Source organism: Lontra canadensis, unplaced genomic scaffold (genome assembly GCF_010015895.1).
Source record: "Lontra canadensis isolate GAN:19392208 unplaced genomic scaffold, GSC_riverotter_1.0 scaffold9, whole genome shotgun sequence".
NCBI lineage: Eukaryota > Metazoa > Chordata > Mammalia > Carnivora > Mustelidae > Lontra > Lontra canadensis.
Genome location: NW_022631003.1, coordinates 21,880,442 through 21,889,223, shown reverse-complemented (window position 1 = coordinate 21,889,223; position 8,782 = coordinate 21,880,442). Strand labels below are relative to the sequence as shown.

Below are 8,782 nucleotides of genomic sequence, written 5' to 3'. Positions count from 1 at the left end.
CATTTGAGCAGTCTTTCTTTTTTTTTTTAAATTTTATTTATTTATTTATTTGTCAGAGAGAGAGAGAGAGAGAGAGAGCGAGCACAGGCAGACAGAGGCAGAGGGAGAAGCAGGCTCCCCGCCAAGCAAGGAGCCCGATGTGGGACTCGATCCCAGGACGCTGGGATCATGACCTGAGCCGAAGGCAGCTGCTTAACCAACTGAGCCACCCAGGTGTCCCTTGAGCAGTCTTTCTTGTGATAGCATGAAAAGTTTGTAATTTTAGGAGAAACTTGAGTAGACAATCAAATTGTAGAGTTGACAAAGCAGTGAATGTGATATAAAAAATGAGCTCTTATTCCTAATAACAGCTATTTCTGTAGCATGCTTAGGTGCTATTTTAGGCACTTCATGTATTATCTCATTGAATCCTCAAATACCCTACACAGGTGATATTGCTATGCTCACAATTGCAGGGATGAAGATATTGAGCTACAAGGAAAAATGACTGCATAGCTATTTAGTGGGGAGAGCCAGGATTTGAACCCAGAGAGGCAGTGAGATGTAGAGCTCATATTATTAGTATATATTAGTAGACTGACATAAAGCTCTTGTTCTGGAACTGTGGGGAAGAAGATACAGGAAGGAGAAAATTTAGGGAATATTTCCTTCATTTATGCTTTCATTCATTCATTTGGAGACATTTATATATAAGTTGGGCATATAACTTAAAACAACTTAGTACATTCAATAGTGTCTTAGCTGAACATTGAAGAATATATACAAGTAACCCAGGAAAGAAAGATGGTGAAAGTATTCTAGCCAAAAGGAATAGCATGAAACCAAAATATGGAGACATGAAAGGTGATCGTGAATGCAGTAACTAAAAACAGTTGAGAGAGCCATTTATATCATTCTTCAGGATAAAAACAAAGCAAAACAAAAACAAAACAAAAAACTAGAAGACAGAGCAGAGGGAAGGTATTAAAAGAAAGGAAAAAATAAGGAATCTGAAAGTAAGAAAAAAATGTCAAAAATTCTTAATACTGCAAATTTAGGTAACTACATATTAGAGGACCAAGTAGGTCACCTGGCTGTGATTCATTTTCAGTAATGTCTAGACAGGGTTTGGAAGGGGAAAGCAGGGTAAAATTATTTTCTGAATGTTGCCACCTTCCAGAATCACAGCCTCTTTTACTGTCTCATACTTCTACTTGCAGACAACTTCAGCCAATTCTTATAAAGAGCAAGCTCCTAAGGAAGCATAGTGAAAAACCTGGGTGCCATGTTGGGTCAAACACTAAGGAGGGGAAATTCACAGTCAACAACACCAGCAACTTCCCTAGATGTACATGTACAAATCCAGACACGTTAAAAATTCAAAGAACCACGGGCATACGTGCCAACGGATAATTACAGAAGAACATGAGATTGCACAAATATAATTTAGTTATTCCTCTCATGCCCCAGGCTTCTCCACAAATGAAGGTTATAAATAAGTTGGGTTTTTTAATAGAATATTTTAATGATGGAAACCTGTGTGTTCTTGAATAATAATGGGTTGTTATCACCACACTACCACTACCAACATTTGCTGTTTGTAGTTGTTTTTCTTCCAAGATTCAAAAAACTTTATTTCTAAATACTGGGTTTGCATGCCTCACAGCGCTGGGGAGGAACCCATAATTCGGGATCTTTCTTTCAAATAACATGTGTAATACTTACCTGTACATGGATAAACAAAACAATTGATGTTCAAAGGATAGTGCCAAATAAGATTTCTTCTTAAACCAGCTTATGTCCACTTTGAAGATTATAAGGAAGTAGACAGTTCATTGGGCCAGATTTAATCAGAGTAATGTTGAATTGAGCTGTCCTGAGCTAAGAAGTTATTGGAGGATTCTGAAGGGGCAAAAACGACATAAATATATTTTCTCCATAGATTTGAAATGCTATGGTTAGCAATACATATATGTCTGCTTTTGAACTGTCCATTTCATTTGGTCTATTTGTCTATTCATGCTCCAGAGGCATGATATTTAAAAATTGAGCCTGATAATATGTTAAAATAGCTCCTATTAGGTGATCAACATTAAGAACAAGTTTTTAGGTTTGGGTATTACTATGCCTTGATACTATACAACTGTTGGTTCCAAAATGGAATTTGAAGGAAAATTTATTGGTTATTCTTGGAAACCAGTGCCCCTTTTTTTCCAGCTTTATTGAGATGCAATTGACATATAACATTGTATAAGTTTAAGGTATACAACACAATGATGTGGTACATGTATGCATTGTGAAATGATTACCACAATAATGTTCATTAACATATTCATCACCTCACATAATTACCTTTTTTTTTTGTGGTGAAAGTATTCAAGATTTACTCTCTCAACAACTTTCAAGTATATAATACAGCATTGTTAAGATAGTCATCATGCTGAATATTAGATCCCCAGAACTTATTCATCTTATAATTGGAAGTTTGGAGATTTTCACCAGCATCTCCCCATCTCCCCTAGCCCCCACCTATGATGAACATTATTCTATAATCTGTTTCTATGACTTTTTATTTTAGTTTTCACATATAAGTGAGATCATATAACATATGTCTTCTCTATATGACTCATTTAGCCTAATGCCCTCAAAGTCCACCCATGTTGTTACAAAGGACAGGATTTCTTCCTTTTTTTCTAGCTAAATAATATTCAAATATGCGTATGTATGTATCTATCTCACTTTTTAAAATAATCTATTTGTGGATTGATGAACACTAGTTTCCACATCTTGGCTATTGTAAATAATGCTGCAATGAACATGGGGGTCCAGCTATCTCCTTGAGATAGTGAATTCATTTCATTCTGATATATACCCAGAAATAGGATTTCTGGATCATATGGTAGGTCTGTTTGAAATTTATTGAGGAAATTCCCTACTGTTTTCCTTATTGGTTGTATCAACTTACATTCCCACCAACACTGCGCTAGGGTTTCTTTTTCCACATCTTCACCAATACTTGTTGCCTCTTGTCTTTTGGACAATACCATTCCAACAGGTATGAGGTGATATCTCATTGTGGCTTTTATTTGCATTTCCTGGTGATTAGTAATGTTGAGCCTCTTTTCATGTACCTGTTGCCCATCTTCATGTTTTTTGGAAATTTTTCTATTCAGACTCTTTACGCATTTTTTATTTGGATTATTATTTTTCATTTTATTTTTGCTATTGAGTTCTGTGAGTTCCTTATATATATAGGATGTTAACACTTTATCTAATGTATAGCTTGCAAATATTTTTTTTTCCCATTCCATAGGTTGCTTTTTCTTTCTGTTGTTTCTTTGGCTGTATAGAAGCTTTTTAGTTTCATGTAGTTCTACTTGTTTATTTTTGGTTTTGTTGCTTGTGCTTTTGATGTCATATCCAAAAATTCATTGCCAAGAGCAATGTCAAAGAGTTTTCTCTATGTTTTCCTCTAGAAGGTTAATGGTTTCAGGCCTTACATTTAAGTTTTTAATCCACTTCAAGTTATTTTTATGAGTGGTATAAAATAAGAGTTCAATTTCATTCTTTTGTGTGTGAATATTTAGTTTCTCCAATATTATTTATTTAAAAAATTTCTGCATTTAGGGCCATTTTATGATCTCTAGAGGCCCAGATTGGAATTTATCCTGCCTTTCCTTGTCAGCTCCCTGTGACACAGGTAAGAGGGAGCTTATGCCTAGTATTGGGCCCTTTCAGGACCTCCAGGTATGCAGGTGGGAGTGTCTCCAGCAGGGGCCCATGGACTGGATGGGATGGGCTGGACCCCAGTTACAGGGCCACTTCAGAATTTTCAGTCTGACCATATTCGGTGGGCTTTACCTCCAGGGGTTCCTAGACCACAGCTGAGAGGGGCTGGAGACTGTTCACAGGGCATGTCAGGGTCCACAGTGGGCACTGAGGTCTGTATGTCTTTACCCAACACACAGGTGTCTGTGACTCTTCCTGGGTCCCTTAGCCTATATTGCGGATGATAGACTTTAAAACCAAAGGGGGCTGTAACTGAGTTCTCACAGGTGTGGAGCCTGTTTCTGTGTCTGTAACTGTAGTTGGCAAATCAGCCACCTGGTTGTGAGCCTGTTTTCTCAAAATGGCCATCCTCAGTCTTAGACTGAACTATGGATTCCAAATCTCCTACCTGGTTTTCAAAGTTCCCACAAAGGCACTTTGTCCATGGATAAATGCCAGATTATTGCAGGGAGGATACCTATGAGGGAGGTCTTATTCAGCCATCTTGCTGATGCCACTCCTAAACAAGTTAAGACTACTAGTTATTTGAAGCTGAGCTTCATTTTCATGACTGAATGAAGCAAGATTTACTTTGCCTCAGTAGGAATAGAATTTTATTTTCAGTGTTAAATTTATAGCATTCATTTTACCATGATGGAGTAACAGATACCAAATTTACCCTTACATATTAAACAAGTCAAAACAATCAGACAAAATATATAAAACAATGGTTTCCAGATTTTGAACAACAAGCATTACAATGATCCCAGAGAGAAGGGAAAAAAAATGAGGTAAACTGAAATCATGCCAGTGTACTGCCAAATGGCAAGTTGCAGGAAGTAGTATATACCCAAACAGAGCCTGGTAGTCTTACTGAGTTGAGGAGACAAAAATCAGTTTGAAGAGGCCAAGCATTTCCCAGCAAACTAGGACTAGGGGAGAACTTCTTCACTCTGAAAAAACATAGCTTCAAACTTTTTGAAGCTGACATCATACTTAATGTTGAAAGGATGAAGGCCTTTCCCCAAGAAAGGGGACAAGGCAAGTATGCATATGCTCAGCATTATTCTATAGGTTCTAGATAGTGCAATTAGGTGAGGGAATGGAGAAGTAAATAGTTTTCATTTGCAGTTAACAGGACCATTTGCATAGAAAATCCTAAGGTATTTACAAATAAATGCAGAGATATTCCATGTCCATGGGTTGGAAGACTCAATATTGTTAAGATGTTAGTTTTCTCTAATTTGATTTACAGATTGAACAAAATGTCAATCACAATTTTATTTTTTTAAGATTTTATTTATTTATTTGAGGAAGAGTGAATGAGAAAGAGAGTCTGAGCTGGAGAAGGGGCAGAGGGAGAGGGAGAAGTAGACTCACCCCTGAGCAGGGAGCCTGATGCAGGGCTTGATCCCAGGACCCTAGAATCATGACCTAAACTTAAGGCAGATGCTTAACTGACTAAGCTCCCCAGACACCTCACCAGTCACAATTTTAGCAGGTTATTTTGTAAGGTAGACAAGCTGATTCTAAAACTGATATTGAACCAATATCTAAAGACCTAGAATAATCAAAATAATTTTTGAAAAGAAGGAAAATGTTAAAGAACTTAAACTACCTGATTTTAAATGCTTATTATAAAGCTATACCCATCAAGATAACATATTATTATTGTAAGGATAGACATATAGATCTATGGAACAGAATAGATCGAGCAGAAGTAAGCCACCCCGTAAGACTGATTGATTTTTGGCAAAAGTACAAAGATAATTCAATTGAAAAAGAATATTGTTTTCAACAAATGATGCTAGAATAATGGCATATCTGTCTGCAAAATACATAAATAAACATTAACCCATACTTTGTATTATATACAAAATTTAAATTCTAAATGGATCTTTAACCTAAATAAAAGAACTAACACTATAAAACTTCCAGTAGAAAACATAGTAGAAGGGCACCTGGGTGGCTCAGTGGGTTAAACCTTTGCCTTCGGCTCAGGTCATAATCTTGGGGTCCTGGGATCGAGCCCCACATTGGGCTCTCTGCTCAATGGGGAGCCTGCTCCCCCCACCCCCCACCTGCCTCTCTACCTCCTTGTGAGCTCTCTCTGTGTCAAATAAATAAATAATAATAATTTTAAAAAGAAAGAAAACATAGAAGAAAAATTTTGTGGCTCTGATTTAGGCAAGGATCTCTTAGAGCAAAAAAGCACAAATAAAAACAAAGTTAAAAAGTTATTATTTTGAGAAACTTTAAGGAAATGCAACAGCAAGTCAGGTAAGAAGAAAAATATGGGAAATACATATCTCACCAAAGATGTATATCCAGAATATATGAAGAACTCTCAGAACTCAATAATAAGACAGACAGTCTGGTTAAAATACTGGTTAAAGGTTTTGAATAGATAATTCAGCAAAGAAGATAGACAAATGGCAAACAATTATATGAAAAGACATTCAACATCATCAGACATTAGGGAAGTACAAGTTAAAGATACTCCATTACCTGTACACACCCACTAGAAAGGCTAGAATTTTTAAAAAGACTGATGATACACATATTGGGGGGAATGTCTACATCCTGGAACTCTCATACATCATCAGTGGGGATGAACATGGTCCAGCCAATCGGGAGAACAGGCTGACAGTTATTATAAATTTCAACATGTACTTACTCAGCAATCCTTTCTTATGTCCCAAGATAAATAAAAATCTATGTCTACATAAAGACCTGTCTGCTAACATTTACAGCAGCATTATGCATAATTGCCCCCCTCAAAAAAAAAAAAAAACCCACAAGCTGGGCAACAAGTCCACTTTCTATCTGCGAGTGAATGAATACACAAACTGTGGTGTATCTACACTATGAAATGCCATTCAACACTGACCACAGCAAACTACTGCATGACTCTCAAAGCATTATGCTATGTAAAAGAAGCCAGACACAGGATACTGCATATGGTAATAGTCCATCTATACAAAATTCTAGAAAAGGAAAACAATAGTAAAAGCAGATCTGTGGTCACCAGAGTCTGAAGGTAACAGGAAGAGAGCACCGAGGGACTCAAGGGAACTTTCTGGGGTGATGGAAGTATGTTCTATTATAAATGTAGCAGTAGTTATAGGATTTTATACACTTTCTAAAACCCATCAATTTGTAAATGTGGAATTGGTTAATTTATTATATACAAATTATATCTCAAAAATTTAGAAAAAAAAACCTGTCTTTCATTTGGGAATTCAGCAAGTGGATCAAGTCAAAGAACACCTTCCTGAAGTTTATTTAAAACAAATGTTCAACATCTCAGAATAGGTTTTTAATTTACATCTTTTCCACTCCTAAGAAATGGTCAATATTTTACTTTTAAAATAATGGTTTCGGGCACCTGGGTGGCTCAGTGGGTTAAGGCCTCTGCCTTCGGCTCGGGTCATGATCTCAGGGTCATGGGATCGAGCCCCACATCGGGCTCTCTTCTTGCAGGAAGCCTGCTTCCTCCTCTCTCTCTCTGCCTGCCTCTCATGCCTGCTTGTGATCTCTGTCTGCGTGAAATAAATAAATAAAATCTTTAAAAAAAAAATAAAATAATGGTTTCATTTAAATTCTACATAATCCTATACCATTTCAGCCTCCTTGGCTGAATAACTCCAGTCAACAGAGGCCCATTGCATGTGAATGTCCCATTCTATTCTAGTGAATCAAACATCATTTAATTTTTTCCTTAGGAGCCTGTGAAGGAGTGTTTGAGCTTCCTGAGTTTGAGAGAGTGCATATGTGCATATGTCTATCTCTTCCTGACATTTTTTATGAGAGAAGAAAATTATTTAGTTATTTTATGAAGGGATAGTTTTAAGAATAAAAACCTCACTATTTAGTAACCTCTGGATGTGTTTGACAATACTTCTTGACACCCTTTTATGATTTATGAGATCCAATAAACATTGTCATAAAATACACGTGTTCTGTCATTCTTCCCTTCTCCTTACTGTTTGGGAAAGCAAGGGACATACTGTGAGAAGCAAGGTATTGAAGTAAATCAAGGATATTGATTGCTTTTTTTCCCTGAGCTACTGAGTCAATCTATACTCTGGTAGTGTCCAACTTACAATTTTTTTTCCTAATGTTTGCTTGTAAATTGGCTTCTTGGAATGCTGGATGCAATTTCCCTGGAAAGCCAAGTTATAAATCATATTTAGGTTCCCCAGCTAGTCCATAGCAGCCTGCTTAACCCATAACAGCACTTTTCTTGGTGAGAAATACATTAAACGTAACATTTCAAAAAGGAAAAATACCTTTCAGAATCCCTCACTTCTCCTGCTGCCTTCCCACACATTATGTTCCTCCTCTCCACCCCTCCCCACCATCTTGAACCTTTGACTATATACCTTCTTTGGGGAGTGGGGCAAATTAGGAATTCTTTAAAAAGGGTGATTGATAACACAAGCACACCTAACTGGTAATATTTCAAATCACCTAGAAAAGTGAAAGAAAATAATTTATGTAGAAGAGGGGAAGGCTTTTTTAGAAAAGAAGCATGCATACAAAGAAGTAAGTACAATTTGTAAGGGATGAGCCTCTATAAACTGCTTGTAAACCCACAACAGACAAAAGGGGTTTAGGAATTATCTAATCCAATAGCATGTCCCAAAGTAACTTTTTTGAGTCTATAGAATGCTACCAGTTATCATTTAAAAATAAGAGGATTGTTTCAGATGAATTTGTGGATTCACATGAAAGAAGTAGCTTTCATTAACCCGGTGACTTAAAGTTGAGCTTTCATTAGGCTAACGAATCAGTAAGTGGAGCACAGCGTTGCTTAAACTCACTTGGCTGTGGTGATATGCCTCACACGACTAATGAATTATACTTTTAGAAAATAATGTTTTAATCTTCAAACAACCTCTTCTATATCATTAAGGCTGTCCATGAGTAACAGGGAGAGTTCTACGATCTTCGGGAGGGTTCTTTTGTAGGATATGCTATCCCTTTAGAGCCGTGTGTCCAATAAAAATATAATGTGAGCCAAAACTTTTCT

At 36.8% G+C, this 8,782-nt stretch overlaps 1 long non-coding RNA gene across 1 annotated transcript; it reads left to right on the top strand.

Annotated features, from left to right (window-relative positions):
• Window positions 1–3,623: 3,623 nt before the first annotated feature.
• LOC116866431 lies at window positions 3,624–7,701 on the top strand. The gene is made up of 2 exons (XR_004382384.1): window positions 3,624–3,679; window positions 7,473–7,701. It is a non-coding gene; the product is annotated as an uncharacterized LOC116866431 (long non-coding RNA).
• Window positions 7,702–8,782: the final 1,081 nt, after the last annotated feature.